This window comes from Photinus pyralis, unplaced genomic scaffold, assembly GCF_008802855.1.
Source record: "Photinus pyralis isolate 1611_PpyrPB1 unplaced genomic scaffold, Ppyr1.3 Ppyr1.4_LG7, whole genome shotgun sequence".
NCBI classification, from domain to species: domain Eukaryota; kingdom Metazoa; phylum Arthropoda; class Insecta; order Coleoptera; family Lampyridae; genus Photinus; species Photinus pyralis.
This window is the reverse complement of record NW_022170738.1, coordinates 8,089,857-8,104,755: the sequence shown is the minus strand read 5'-3', so window position 1 is coordinate 8,104,755 and position 14,899 is coordinate 8,089,857. Positions and strand designations below refer to the sequence as shown.

Genomic DNA, 14,899 nt, shown 5'->3' with positions numbered 1-14,899 from the left:
CGTACACGCTATTGAATTTTCCTTAATTATTATAACATGCCTGCAATTAAATAAATTAGGCAGGGAAAGTTTTAAAGTGTGTTTTAATCAGCATATACACCTTTGGTTGTAACAGTAGCTGTTTAAGAAACTCAGTAATGACTCATATTCAGGAATTAGTTGGGAACGCAGTGGTAAAAACTCCCTTCAAATTTCAATCAAACATAGTTTTACAAAAAGTGATCATGGTGTAGTTTAGGGAGCTGTTAATTTGAAATTTCTTTTAAGAACTGCCTGTCCATTTTTGTACCTCTTATCTCGGACAGGAGAAAAGTAAAATGAGTCCCGGCAATATATTATTTATTTTGTTTTATTTGTCGATTCGATTTTAAGATTTGGAGAAATATGGTGACGAAAATTACATAAAAAAGATACGCATCTTTTTAACAGGGTGGCCTTGGATTATTCCGGTTTAAAGTCTTGTTCGATTACAATTCAAAATGAGGCGAAAGTTTGTTTTTCTAACCTATTAATTAACATTTTATCCACAATGTCAAAACTCAAATTCACCGCAAGTTTTTCAATCAGTTATATAATTAATCTTTTGGTCATTTCTAAAGAGATTAAGGTTTATTTATGTTTTATATCGTGCTAAGATTATTTTATTTTCGAAATTATCGCTAACACTGACCACACTTAATTAGCATTGTAGTACGCCATACACTACGCGATACAATAGCCTGGCTAACCTCAACTGATCAATGTGATCCTTTTTATCAGATAATAAACCTTCTAGTATTTGATCTCATTGCCTCTATACCACATATCTCAAAGATAAATAAATTGGCCCCACACCAAATTGTAAACTACTACAAAAAATCCCTAGTACCTACTATTAATACGCTATGCTGTTTTAAGTAAATTTCAAATTTTATCTCCCCTTCGAACTTTCTTTTATTAACCGTCCTATTTTCCGATCGCGAAATTTAAGACGCTTAAAATCAAGGTCGTGTCAAATTGTTCGGGGGGGGGGGGGGGGCATTGTCGAACAAAAATATAAAAATATTTATTTATTTTGAAAATTGACATTTAAGATTTAACTGTTAAATTAAATTTGTGTTTTATTTAATCCGTTTAAAGTTTAAACAGTAAAAAAAATCCGACAGCGACATTCAATTCGTTACACATTAAAAGAAATATGTATGCCGTAATTTGCTAATAAAATTAACAGCGGTCACTTGGGACGTGGGAGAGGAGTCATTTTACTAATACAAAAAATATGCAAAAGACGCTGACAGTGACGATTTTAAATGCGAGACAGACAAGTATTAAGAAGCAGAAAAATGTTGTGTTTACTAAGAGGGTCCTCTTTGCATAGGAACCAGCACCTAGTACATACCTAGATACATTTAATTTACAACTACAAAACCATAATATGTTTGATGCTTTGCCGCTGGATAGAATCCTTTTCTGTAACAGCCATGAGAGCACAATCTTCTCGGAAAAAGTACAGGCTGTACGCAAGCCAAGATGAAACAAGTATAAATTGTGCACAACTGTTGTGCAGATAAAGCGCATTTTTTTTAACAGAAATAGCTTTTGTTTTGACATCGCCAATGGATTCCTTGCAGACGTCTCAATCGCCCTTTGTGAGGACGCTCTTCCGACAATCCGTTCTTGAGGTGTAAGGGAATATACCCAATCACGATAAGAGGTCGAGGAGGAGGGCTATGGGTAGTAGATGAATTCAGACCTTTCATTACCAGTAACCCCCCCCCCCCCGTACTTTAATAAGCGGACAGAAAGAAGGACAGTAGTTGGTAGAAATCGGTTCCTTTCGTTGAGACCTTTAATTAGAATACAATGATCTCAAAAAAGAGTCGCAGGGGAAGGTTATAGTTTGTACAAACCAATTTCATTTCATTAGAATACCATGAAGGGTAGAACCGTAGAACTTGTGTCCCCCCCCCCTCCCCATTTTCGAAAGTTTAACTTGGTATCACTAAAGGCATGCGTATGCAAAATCTTAGACCAATTGGTTGTCGTATGTAAAAGTTATGCACGTATTACTTTCAAAAACAGCATCTCAGGAAATAATTCGTGGGTGGGGGGGCCTTTTAGACAGCGAAATTTGATGGTCTTCTGGCACACCTTCAAGGTATAGGCTACCTACTGCAAAAAATTCCAGGACCCTAGGACCATTCCCCTAGAAGTAGTTCAAAACGGCAGAAGTGGGTCCGGACGGACGGACAAAACGCAAACAATAGCACATTTTTTTTAATTCTTAGAAAATGCGCTAAAAAAAAGAAGGGATAAAATTAAATGCAGAAAGATACATGGCCTTATCTCTAAAGTCAAAAGAAGGGACTAAAGGTAGTATCACACTTGTACACTATTGTGGCGCAACTTTTCAATATTGCGCAACTAAATGGCGCATGGTGTTCACATTGAACGCAAAAATTGCAAATAACTTGCAACATTTAGTGTGGCGCAATATCAAAATGTGGATGCAATTTTTTTAAGTTGCGAAGATGTTCACATTTCTTCTCCACGTCTTCAATTTTATTGCACGATTAACCGGGCGCGGTAGAATTGGTATAGTGGGAGTAGTGCGAGTGGCTGCTGTTTATAGTTTATCTTGGCAAACAAATTTGTGAATACTGAATTCTGAAGACGAATTACACGTGCGACTCTTTCGAGATCATTGAGGGGGGGGGGGGTTAAAAATAATCTTATCTCTCATTGTATTCTAATTAAAGGTCTCAACGAAAGGAAACGTTTTCTACCAACTACTGCCCTTCTTTCTGTCCTCTTATCAAAGTACGAGGTGGGGGAAGGGGGGGGGGAGTGGAACTTCTTGGTACTCTAATGAAAGCTCTCAACGAAACGAATTAATTTCTACGAACCATAGCCCTCCTCCTCGACCTCTTATCATGATCGGGTATATTCCCTTATACCTCTCAAGAACGGATTGTCGTAAGAGAGTACTCACAAATAGTGATTGAGACGTCTGCACAAAATATATCCATTGGTAATGTCAAAACAAAAGCTATTCCTTTTTAGCGCATTTTTGCAAATTTATTTGTAAAAAGTAGCTTTTAATCTCACTTTGGCTGGCTGGCTGGCTGGCAGCAAATGTGGGCGCGTAGAAGAACTCTTGTAGAAAGGCAACGGGTGTACGTGTATCTACAGGGCCGTGAAATTTGTCAACCTTAGGGACATGGCTACATGATGTGGGGTTGGCGACATCTGGGCGTCATCCTCGAGCGTAGTATACTAACGTGAAGGTTTTTCGGTTTTTTCCTATCTTCTACTACAGTTTTGGTCCGATTCTTTTGAAATTGGTGTCGTCGGAAAGATGTTGTAAACGCGCACAACTCCTGCGTGGCGGAATTTTGTTTTTTGTCATAGGGGCGAAATTAACGACCTTTTGCGTGGCGCGCGCGCGCGTCTTCGAGAAGTAGTCAACTTCGGGCGCCTTTTACCTTCCGTTGCGAACTCACGCGGTTTAACGTTTCGTAAATCTCGAATCGCTGTTTCTCTTTCTCGTGTCGCCAATAGAAGTGAATTGCGAGTGAACGGGACGTCGGAAGTGGGTACCTTAAAAGAGAATGTGGTAGCCCGCGACACGATCTCGGTGATGGTGGAGTCAAATCTTCAAACGCGAATTTAGGTAAACGGGACGTCGAAAGGGGGTACTGTAAAAGGGAATGTGGTAGCCCGCGACACGATTACACTGATGGTGGAGTCAAATCTTCAATCGCGAATTGCGGGTGAACGGGACGTCGGAAGGGGGTACCGTCAAAGGAAATGTGGTAGCCCCCGACACGATCTTCCCGATGGTGGAGTCAAATCTTCAAACGCGAATTGCGGGTGAACGGAACGTCGGAAGTGGGTACCGTCAAAGGGAATGTGGTAGCCCCCGACACGATCTTCCTGATGGTGGAGTCAAATCTTCAAACACGAATTGCGGGTAAACGGGACGTCGAAAGGGAGTACCGTCAAAGGGAATGTGGTAGCCCCCCGCACGATCTTCCTGATGATGGAGTCAAATCTTCAAACGCGAATTGCGGGTGAACGGAACGTCGGAAGTGGGTACCGTCAAAGGGAATGTGGTAGCCCCCGACACGATCTTACTGATGGTGGAGTCAAAACATTAAAAGCGAATTGCGGGTGCACGCGGAAAGTGGGAAGCGGTTAGTGAATGTAGTAGCCTTCGACAAGATCTGTTATTGATAGTTGAGTCGAAAGTGGCTAATAGAATACTGATCTGCCACACAAAAATGCGCTGAAGTCCCTTCGATCTCAAACGAGGACTTTGATAATTTTTTTTACAAAATGCGCTTTTTCTGCACAAGAGCTGTGCACAATGTATACTTGTTTACAGATGTCGGCATCGGATTTTGACTACTTATTAGAAAAAAGTAACAGAAACGTATTTTCCGAAGTCCATTTTACTTGATTTTAGTACGCGAGAAGCCATCATCATCTGCTATGCAGTAGTACTCGTGCCAGACTAAAGTAAATTGCGCCACTTTATATAACCGACAAAAAGGTCCACTTTGTTGTAACATTTTATTGCATTTGGGTAGTCACACGTATCAATTTCTGAAATATGTGCAAGTTAGAAAATTGCACGCAGCTTAAAAGATGGCGCAAGTTTTCGACGTTGCAGCGCAGTTCACACGCTGAAATAACGAAGTTGCGCAATTTTAAATATTGCGCAATACAAAAGTGTACAAATGTGAAACTACCTTAAGGTAAATGAAATCTACACTCGACTAACTACATATGAACTGAACAGATTTACAGAGGAAATACATATATAGATGGCGTAACGGGTGCTAAATGGAATATAAATTTAAATGTTGAAACGGAAAGAAGAAATATTACAAGATAAATAATTGTTATACTCTGTGTTAATTGTTACTTGTGAGTTTAAATTAAATCATTAATCCGTCGAAACACTCCGCTGACTGTTTAACAAAATATGTACGCAAATGTGTTTTTCAATTAACACGTACCTTTGTGAATTAACTCGAAATTAATTACAAAAAAGTATGTACCTAAATGTGGCCATGTTTATGCAACCCAAAGAATATATACGTTTAAGTATACGTCGATATATTTTTATGGATTTTTGGTCAGCTACGCAAAAGTTGTAGCGAAAAAATGGCAAAGGTTCAAGACATACTTGAAAAATTGTTGTGTGAACAATAAAGAAAAATTAAAACGATAGTGTATATATAACTGCTAAAAAATTGTTAAAGGAAATAAATATAATGTGAGTGAGGAAACGAGATAATAGAAACAGTCGAAACGGAGCTGATGGCAGAGTTGTGCACTGCAATCAAGGTTACGAGATCTTTATCGTCATCAATGTGGGTCAAACTAGTTCGGTTTTTCGGGATCGCAAATTCCATTTTAATGGATATGGTTCTGTCTGTACAATTCACTGCGCATGCGAAAACTCTTCCCCAACTATTTCGGAATGCGAACTCAGTTCAGTCATGACTGAGTTAATGTGTGCCAACTTGGCCTACTTAGCTCTAGTGGTAAGGAATACCGGGTTTCCACCCAAGCGGCTCGGGTTCGATTCTTTGGCACAAAAGAAATGTTTTTTTCACAAAAATGCGTACCCAATTGAGCGGTGTTGCAGGTTTATGATTTTCTTCGTAATTTTTTTTGAAAATCAAACTTAAACAAAAGTGCTTCGGACATGCACATTGCGCAGTGAGGAGTATGGACATGAACATTTAGACGATCGCCAAATTCCACCCAATTATACCGTGCACCCACTCAAATTATTAAGCGGCAGAGCAAAGCGAAAAGCAATGCAAACTTTATAGGGGAGTCGGTGGTGTCCGTCTGTCCGTCCATGAACACGATAACTGTCAAACGCTTGGACTTATTTGGTTCAAGCTTTGCACAGTTGACCTATACAGGGTGTTTTTTTGGGAGCTTTAGTTAAACGTTTCTGGGAAAGTAAAATACGTAGGTTTTTGAAAATTTGTACTTAGGAGTTACTCTGAAGGCCGAATCGATGTAAAATATTTTCAAAATGGCCGCACTTCCGGAAACATCGGAAGTAGATAGTAACTTCGTTATTTTAAATGGCAACCCCTATTTTTTATTGCATTTTTGGATTCTACGTGAAATTTCAGTTATTTTGATACCCATGTGTCGATATCTGCCATTTATGGTTTTTAAGTTATTTTTGACTTTAAGAAAAAAAAATGGCGGATGCAGATGGTACCTTGATAATGGATTACTTGAAAAAGGTTATAGTCATGGCAACCCATTTTTATCAGTGCATAGAGAATGAATAGGGCTTTCTTTTAGTGTACTTAAAAAAAAGTTAAGTTGCGCACAACCGCACCTATGGAGATCCAAATTTAAGAAACTTCAAAGTCTATAAACTCAGTTTTTTTAAATGGAATGACCATGTTCTTAATATTGCATGAGATAGAGAATCGAAATTGGCATATTTTGATATTACATGTTCCTATAGCTATCTTTAACAGTTTCTGATTTATTCCCATTTCATTGAATTGATTTAGGAATTGATGCCATTTTTTTTCGCATTTTCTTTTTAGTAGTTGGCCATGATTTTATAACAATCGAATTTTAAACAAATCAAGGAATGGATTCTTTAATACCACTGATTCTAGTTCTAGTCTAAATCATTCATTAATAAATAAATCATTTATTAAGGATATAGGACAGAAAATTTTTGAAAAATCTAAACAGAGTCGTTCAACTGAATTTCTTAAACAACGTATAAGTCTGGAAATTAAGAGAGGTAATGCGATATCTGTTCTAGCAACAATTCCATACCAAAAATGTTTCAACGAAGTTTTTTATATTTTGCATTGAATTTATTTTGTTAATCTTGCATTTTCAATTCAATTAATTTTCTTAAATATTCTCTTGTAGAGCTTTGTATCACTTGTGTTTCAACGGTTTGTTTTTTTTTTAGGGGTACAAAATTTCCAAAATTTCGTTCTAGTTTTCGAATGAATGTACGGAAAGCACGCGCCGCGATTCTGCCCATTTCACCATAAATAACAATTAAATTCAAAAATAGGTGAAACCACTGCGAGTCATTTTTCGATTTTTGAAAAACTTATGTTAACCTATAACAGTGGGTGATGGATTAGTGTCACTAGATTTGTTTAAAATTCAATTGTTATAGAATCATGGCCGACTACTAAAAAGAAAATCCTAAAAAAATAGTGTCAATTCAATAAAAAGGGAATAAGTCAGAAACTGTTAAAGATAGCTATAGGAACATGTATTGTCAAAATATGCCCATTTCGATTCTCTATCTCATGGAATAGTAAGAACATGGTCATTCTACTTAAAAAAACTGAGTTTTTAGTCTTTGAAGTTTCATAAATTTGGATATCCATAGGGGCGGTCGTACGCAACTTAACTTTTTTTTAAGTGCACTAAAAGGAAGCCCTATTCATTCTCTATGCACTGATAAAAATAGGTTGCCATAACTACAACCGTTTGCAAGTAATCAATTATCAAGGTACCATCTGCATCCGCCATTTTTTTTTCTTAAAGTCAAAATAACTTAAAAACCATAAATGGTAGATATCGACATATGGGTATCAAAAGAAGTGAAATTTCACGTAGAATCCAAAAATGCCATAAAAAATAGGGGTTGCCATTTAAAATAACGAAGTTACTATCTATTTCCGGTGTTTCCGGAAGTGCGGCCATTTTGAAAATATTTTACATCGATTCGGTCTTCAGAGTAACTCCTAAGTACAAATTTTCAAAAACCTACCTGTTTTACTTTCTCAGAAACTTTTAACTAAAGCTCCCAAAAAAACACCCTGTATACCACAAGTAATAAGCCTATTGAAAATGGGTCAAATCCAATGACCCCTTGGGGTCACGCCTCTCTGTCTCTGCCAAACGCTTGAACCTATATATTCCTATAGTACCTGCCACCGTTTGGGAGCGTATAGGGGGTGCCTAGGGGAAGTCTTTTCATATAGGACACTTGGGGTCAGAAATCCAAAATAAGGGCGCCAGAACCAAATTTATCTTCTGGAATTTCACGCCTGTATGTAGGCAACCCAACCGACCGACGTTTCGCGCGGAGCGATGCAGAGCGAGTTAGCGCTAGGAAGCGACATGGGAGGGAAGGAGGGAAAACGACAGTCAAAAGCAATAACGTTTACAAGTGTTCAACGTGGCCACCGTTGTTCTCAATGCACTTCCTACATCTAGCCAACCACTCCCCTCGACCTCGCGTGAAGACTCCTATGTCCTGGCGAACAGCCTCTCCGGCCATGACGACGCGCGCAATTAAGTCCTCTTCGGATTCGACGGGAGTCTCGTAGACGTACGCTTCCATCACACCCCACAAGTAAAAATCTAATGGGGTGATGTCGGGCGAGCGGGCAGGCCACTCCACCGCACCTCCACGGCCGATCCATCTGTCCGGATAGGTTTAGTCCAAGTGTTCCCTCACCTGCCGCCCGTAGTGAGCAGGGCACCCATCGTGCTGGAACCAGTGGTCCCAGTACAAGTTCACTGGAACATCCATTAAAAGTTCTGGTAGCATCTCGCGCAGGAAAATCAGGTAATTATGGGCATTTAGACGCGGAGGGAGGATGTAAGGCCCCAGTAGGTTGTCCCCCAGGATGCCAGCCCAAACGTTTAAAGAAAACTTGTCCTGGTATCCTCGCGTAAACGTTTCATGAGGATTGTGTCCGCCCAGTAGTGGCTGTTACGAGGATTGAAGGTCCCCTCTCTTGAGAATCCTTTCTCGTCAGTAACTAGCACGCTCCTCAGAAAGTTCGGATTAGCTTCTTCCTCCTGGACGACTAAGTTGCAGAATTCCAGCCTCCTTTCATGGTCACCCGGCCGTAACTCTTGCACTTTCTTAAACTTATAGGGGTGTAAGTTGTTGTTGTTGGCGATGTTCCACATTGTGTGTTGACTACAACCCACCTGATCTGCTACAAGTCGAGTGCTAGTACGCGGGTTTGCTTCGAAACGTTCCAACACATCCTCCTCTAAGGCATTTACCAACGGGCGATCGCGATCACGGGCGCTAGTGGGCTGCGAAATAGGAGGAGGTCGATGTAAACAAAGAAACTTTTCGAAATGGGTGCTTAAATGACCCAAGTATCGATGTGCATCACGAATCTGTGTGTAAAGTTAAGCCTCCGTCAGCTTACCTGCAATTGGCCTGTCTCGCACAGTCGGAAGTGAACTTCTTGAAAGACCTGTCTGCAGGGTAACTGACGGTTTGGATACCGCTCAGCGTACGCTCGTCGTGCAGATCGTGCGTTACCATTTGCCAATCCGTACATGAAGTGCATGTCCGCGTATTCCGTGTTAGTAGAACGTGCCATAGTGTTTATTCACTTGATACGCGTCGTTGCAGACGGGATTTCGTGGGTTTAAACAAAATTCTGATCAAGTGTCAGCCACACATCGCCGCCTGAGACCGCTCCGTGTGCACCGCCGGCCGGTTGGGTTGCCTACCTACAGGCGCGAAATTCCAGAAGGTAAATTTGGCTCTGGCACCCTTATTTTAGATATCCGACCCCAAGTGTCCTATATCAAAATACTCCCCTACGCACCACCTACACGCTCCCAAACGGTGGCAGGTACTATAGGAATCACCCTGTATTTAGTTCAAACTTGGCACAGTTGATCTATATGCCACATGTAAGAAGCCTATCGAAAATGGTTCAAATCCAATGACCCCGTGGAGTCACGCTTCTCTGTCCCTGCCAAACGCTTGAACCTATTCGGTTGAAACTTTGCACAGTAGACTTATATGCCACATGTAACAAGTCTATTGAAAATGGGTCAAATCCAATGACTCCCTGGGGTCACCCCGAGGTGCTCTGCCGCTTTTTTAGACGCTCTTTATGGGTTTATTTTGGTTGATCTGTTGATGGCATTTCTATATCCACACTCTTTGAACTGTTTTTTAGCATGGTTTTCATGAAAAATACTTATAACTTGTATGAATACCTCGGTGAATACCGTCATCCGTCCAAATTTCATTAGTCCCACCGATTTTGAGAAGGGACTATGTATTTTACTCCGATAGTAAAAAAAATCGCATTTCGTACAAAGCCTGGTCAAAAAATGGGCGCCCATTCTGGGTGCGTAACGCATTTTAACAATGTAAGAGTCCTAATTTCATCAATCGCAACACCTCTGACAAAATGTTTTGAACGCCTCTAAAGAGGGTAAGGTCAAAGAGAAGTTGGTATGATGCACGAAAAAACTATTTTTGTGTACCGACGACCTTGAGATCCGGTGCGCCGCGATTAGTTCCAAATATTTTGACACGTCCGTAAAGTTCGACCCAAATAAAAGCCGACAGTAAACCGTTAAATATGCGCAGGTGAATATGCCCTTGACTTCCGACTATCACATAATCGTTCTCTGTAGCGAACATAAAAATAATTTTCACTGTTTACCTTCACGCCGATAAATTAATTGGTAAACATTTTTAAGTGGTTTGTTTACGATTTATTTCAATAATAACCTATCCTAACGTAAATTGGTGTGTGGTAACTTTATTTTTAGCACATATTTTGCAATCTTTTATAAATATTTGTGGGACTCCTTCGTTTTTTAACACGCACTGACCAAAATCCAATCTCTTATTTTTTTTAAACGCCAGAAACGCGTACCAAGAAAACAATTTACTGTTATTATTTATGGGTTTTCTTTTTTGGGCGCGCCTTGTGTAACTTACGCAGTTGCACGTGATATGGGCACTGAAACGAATTAAATGACGCCGCAGTGATGATATCGACTTCTGAACTGTCGCTGCGGGGTGTGGCGTTTTGTTTTTTACAATTGTCTTCGATATCAGTCTAACTTACAATCTTCGAGTTATGAATAGGTTTTTGGTACCTTTGCAAGGTTATTTGTTGAAAAATAATCACCGCTAGCTTGCTGATTGTTTATAATTTTTTTAATGTAAACCAAATAATGATTGGTCATTCTATTATAAGCGTCATAGGTGATATCAAAGACTATCCTGTCTTTGGTGATAATGTAGGAACAAAACAACATATTTCTAAGTAACTGGGGCTCGGATCAGGGTTTTTGCTTGAAGGTATTAACTTATAGAGCAAAAGGTCTAGATCTAGATCACAACTGAAGTTTTGTACTTTTTCCAAAGCAAATCGGTGCATTGTAAATTTTGATGACCCCTGCTTTCAAATGCTGACCAACATGACCACATGTGTTTACTTTTTACCCATCGACGTAATTCAAAGGTGAAAGTAATATTTGAGTATGTTGAAATTCTGAACACTTTTATTTTTATCAAATGCTCAACAGAAGTTTCTACATTTTACGTTCGTAGACTCTTCATTCCAAGGAAATTGGGACCTTATCAATTTTGAGTATCACATGCTTTTGCTTACCAACATATTTAATGTGAGACCATGCGGTTTTCAACTTTTTCCAAAGAAAAAAAGGTCATTGGCTCTCGACATGGATTGTAACGGATTTCGCTGTGTGGATTTTTACTCCTACTTGCTCGAATTAGATGATAATCAAGACAGCAGCAGGGGCTTTTGAATTCGCATCGGAATGGCGTCATCTGCCAAGGCCAGACGGGCAATCTAATTTTGGACTCTTTCTTCTATCTCGGAGTTAAAAGAGTTCTTCAAGAACAAAGTTTATTTATTTATTGCCATATTGAAGAGGGTGAGCAACAACGACTAGCCTTGAAACACACTCCGATTGCGAGATATTTTGTTCGTTTATACGATTGACGTTTTGGCGTAACATGCATGGCACAGGGGCAATTTCGAGTCTTGTGGAGGGAAAGAAGAAATGCGATTACGTAATTGCTGATCTCTTTCTTGGCGATTTGAGGCCCCCACCATCAAGAATGATAATGTTATGCGTGCTTGGAGTCGACGTGAAGCTCCGCTGTGATGCGTGGAACGAGATGTATTGGGGAAGTCTCATCTTGCCATTAGGTTGAGAAAGACTTTCAATTCCGTTTGCAGAGTTTCCATTGATATTCGATACTCGCTTGGCGCTTGTATACTTCCGTCTTCCATGTATATAAATTTTGTCTGGAACGCTGCTTTAAAACTACAATTTTTGCAAATAAGTTTTTTATGGTATCCTCAATTATAACAAGTTTCCTACCAATCTACTTTAAATTTGTGGTCAGTGGCGTACTTCTGCATGGTCAACGGGGCATATTTTTCTAAATCGATCACTAGTTTTGGTTACATATTAAAGAGTAGGTTCATTTTTTTTATATAGCAGCACTTTAAAGGAAAAACTCAAATTAAAGAAAATAGTTTTGTTAATTGATTTTTTGTAATTCTACTTAGGTTGCGTTAATCTTTTGCTAGTTTTGTCAAAACAATTGATTGTTTAATAAATTATTAAAAATTTGCAACAAATCTACAAAGTTCGAAACTATAAACAGTGGCGTGCGTCTATTTAATTCAGCCACAAAAAACATTTTATTATTTATTATTTTAAAGAAAAACATTTTTCTTAATTAGAGATTATTAAATTTTGTTACGTACCTATACAGTGTGTTCGAGATACTAGGATCATCTCTTTTATTTGGGGATCAAATATAGTTTTGTATGCGATATCACGATCTATCCGATGGCATATTGCAATTTTCGGTGTCACTTCCGGTTAAATCGGTAATCGATGCAATTTTTGTTGTTCATATGCAATGCTTATGTTTTGAGATCTTTGAAAAGAGCAATGGATTTACTGTACGACATCATACAAATATTTGATTTATCGAAAGCCTTCGATTGTGTCCCGCATGATATCCTTGTGGCGAAATTGGAGTATTATGGATTAAGTGGCACTTCGCTAAAGCTCTTTAAGTCATATCTCGAAGAACGACAGAATAGCGTGTGTATTAAAGGCGTCTATTCAAACTGCAGTTCAATAAAGGCGGGTGTGCCGCAGGGTTCAGTGCTTGGGCCAATCTTGTTCATCGCCTTCATTAATGACTTTACTACACCATGTTACCTAATACTTGCGTTTTATTTGCCGATGACACAACATTTCCATCATCAGCTCATAAAAACAGGGCTAAACACTTCATATTGTGTGGTAAAAACCCTCGTAAAAACCATTGTAGCACGGTGTGGCAAACTCCAAAATTATAACAGAAATTGTACAGAAGAGGCGTGTAATAAATTTCAGTTCTTACTTATCTGAGAAATAAAGCTAATTTCTCATCGGGAGGAATGGATTTCCGCATAACCGTATTTTTTTTTTCGAAGAAGATTTCCACTCTACAGCGTTTCAAAAACGCATCGAAAAATCAAAGCATGCGGTGCGTCTGGGTCCGCCAGTGACGTCACTACACGCGGCGAAAAAATTCAGTGATCGAGCAATCCTGTATTATATAGCATCCTTGGGAATGCCCCATTTTTCATTCATTTTCATCTATGCATTTTAAAGTTGATATGTCACTGATGTATGCCTATAGTGAAGGGTTTTTGAATTAGTTCAATTCGCGGCAATATTTTTGTGAAGGGACGCATTTGCTAAATTTTCGAATTTCTTGTGGCTTTGATTTGAAATCGCAATCAGTGGGATGGCATGATGAGTAGTTTATCACCTTTTATATTATAAAATGAAATCATTCCCTGGAATGTGATATAATACCTACACACTTTTTTTAAATCATGTAGCTATTGCAGAAGTACCAACTTATCTATGTCTATTTAACAGAAGTCAATATTTGTAGTACACTTTGAACGTTACACATTTTGTGATTTTTTAGAACAGTTATCTAGTAATCTCTCACCGATATCACAATTGCATGTGAATCTATAATAGCTCTGTACTGCCCTTCACATAGCAACCTAAATAATATTCTCTATCTGTGTGTATTATTTTGGTTCGACATTTTCTAATCGTTTTACCACTATAAAAAAGTCAAATTTGCCACTATCGTTACTTGATGAAAATCCTCATTGCAAGACAAATCCCACTAAGGACTAAGACTATACAGATACACTGTGTCCAAGATAATGATGTCTATCAAGGGAATTTCCGAAACCGTAGAAGATACGACAATGGTCCATTTAGAGAAGGTATGCGCAAAGAGTTATTTTTATGCTTTAAAGAAAACCAAAAAATTCCGATTACTTCCGAAGATATGTTAGATAATTCGAAATTTACCAATTCGTTTTTTATCTTTTTCGGTGTTATTTGAACAAATACAAAAAAAATAAAACACTTTCTCTTTGCTACTTCTTGAGCTCCACACGAGATCGATGAGAGATTTTTCAATACAACGTTTAATGACGGAGAAATCCTCATCAACTTAATGTTTTGTTGGCCTGTAAAAAAGTACATACTGTATATGGGTAGCATTTTTTATACGAATACAACGATGTACAATACACAAGAAGTGGGAAACTGTTGGTTTCAACAGGATGGTGCACCCGCATACAATACCCTAATCGCCCCATGTGATGATGATTTCTCCGAAACGAGACGTTGTCTTGCAACACTCTATTGTAGAGCTCAAAAAGCGGCAATGAGACAGTGTTTTTTTATTTTTTTGCATTTACTGAAATAAAAACCAAGTCGGCAAATTTCGGTTTTTCTGGCACATCTTCCGAAGTAATCGGAATTTTATGGTTTTCTTGAAAGCACGATAATAACTCTCTTTTCTTCGAATTTTTTGTGTCGAAAAACACGAAAGCACGTGAAAACCCTGGTCGAACGATTTACTCCAAGTTTGAGTATAGTAGAAAATGCATTCTCAGGTTTCAGATCTATGTATTTTCTTTGTTGCGCCCGAATCCGAAAGTCGAAATTTCACTCCCGCCTCTTGAATGAATGGCCCGGGACTTTTTCCCGTTGCGATGTCGATTGGCCTTCGTAAATTGGAACACATTTCTTCAAA

At 38.9% G+C, this 14,899-nt stretch overlaps 1 protein-coding gene across 4 annotated transcripts in view; it reads left to right on the top strand.

The window, feature by feature from the left end:
* LOC116176792 (nuclear factor of activated T-cells 5-like) overlaps positions 1-14,899 on the top strand; it is a 90,022-nt gene that overhangs the window by 61,865 nt on the left and 13,258 nt on the right. The window lies entirely within an intron of this gene.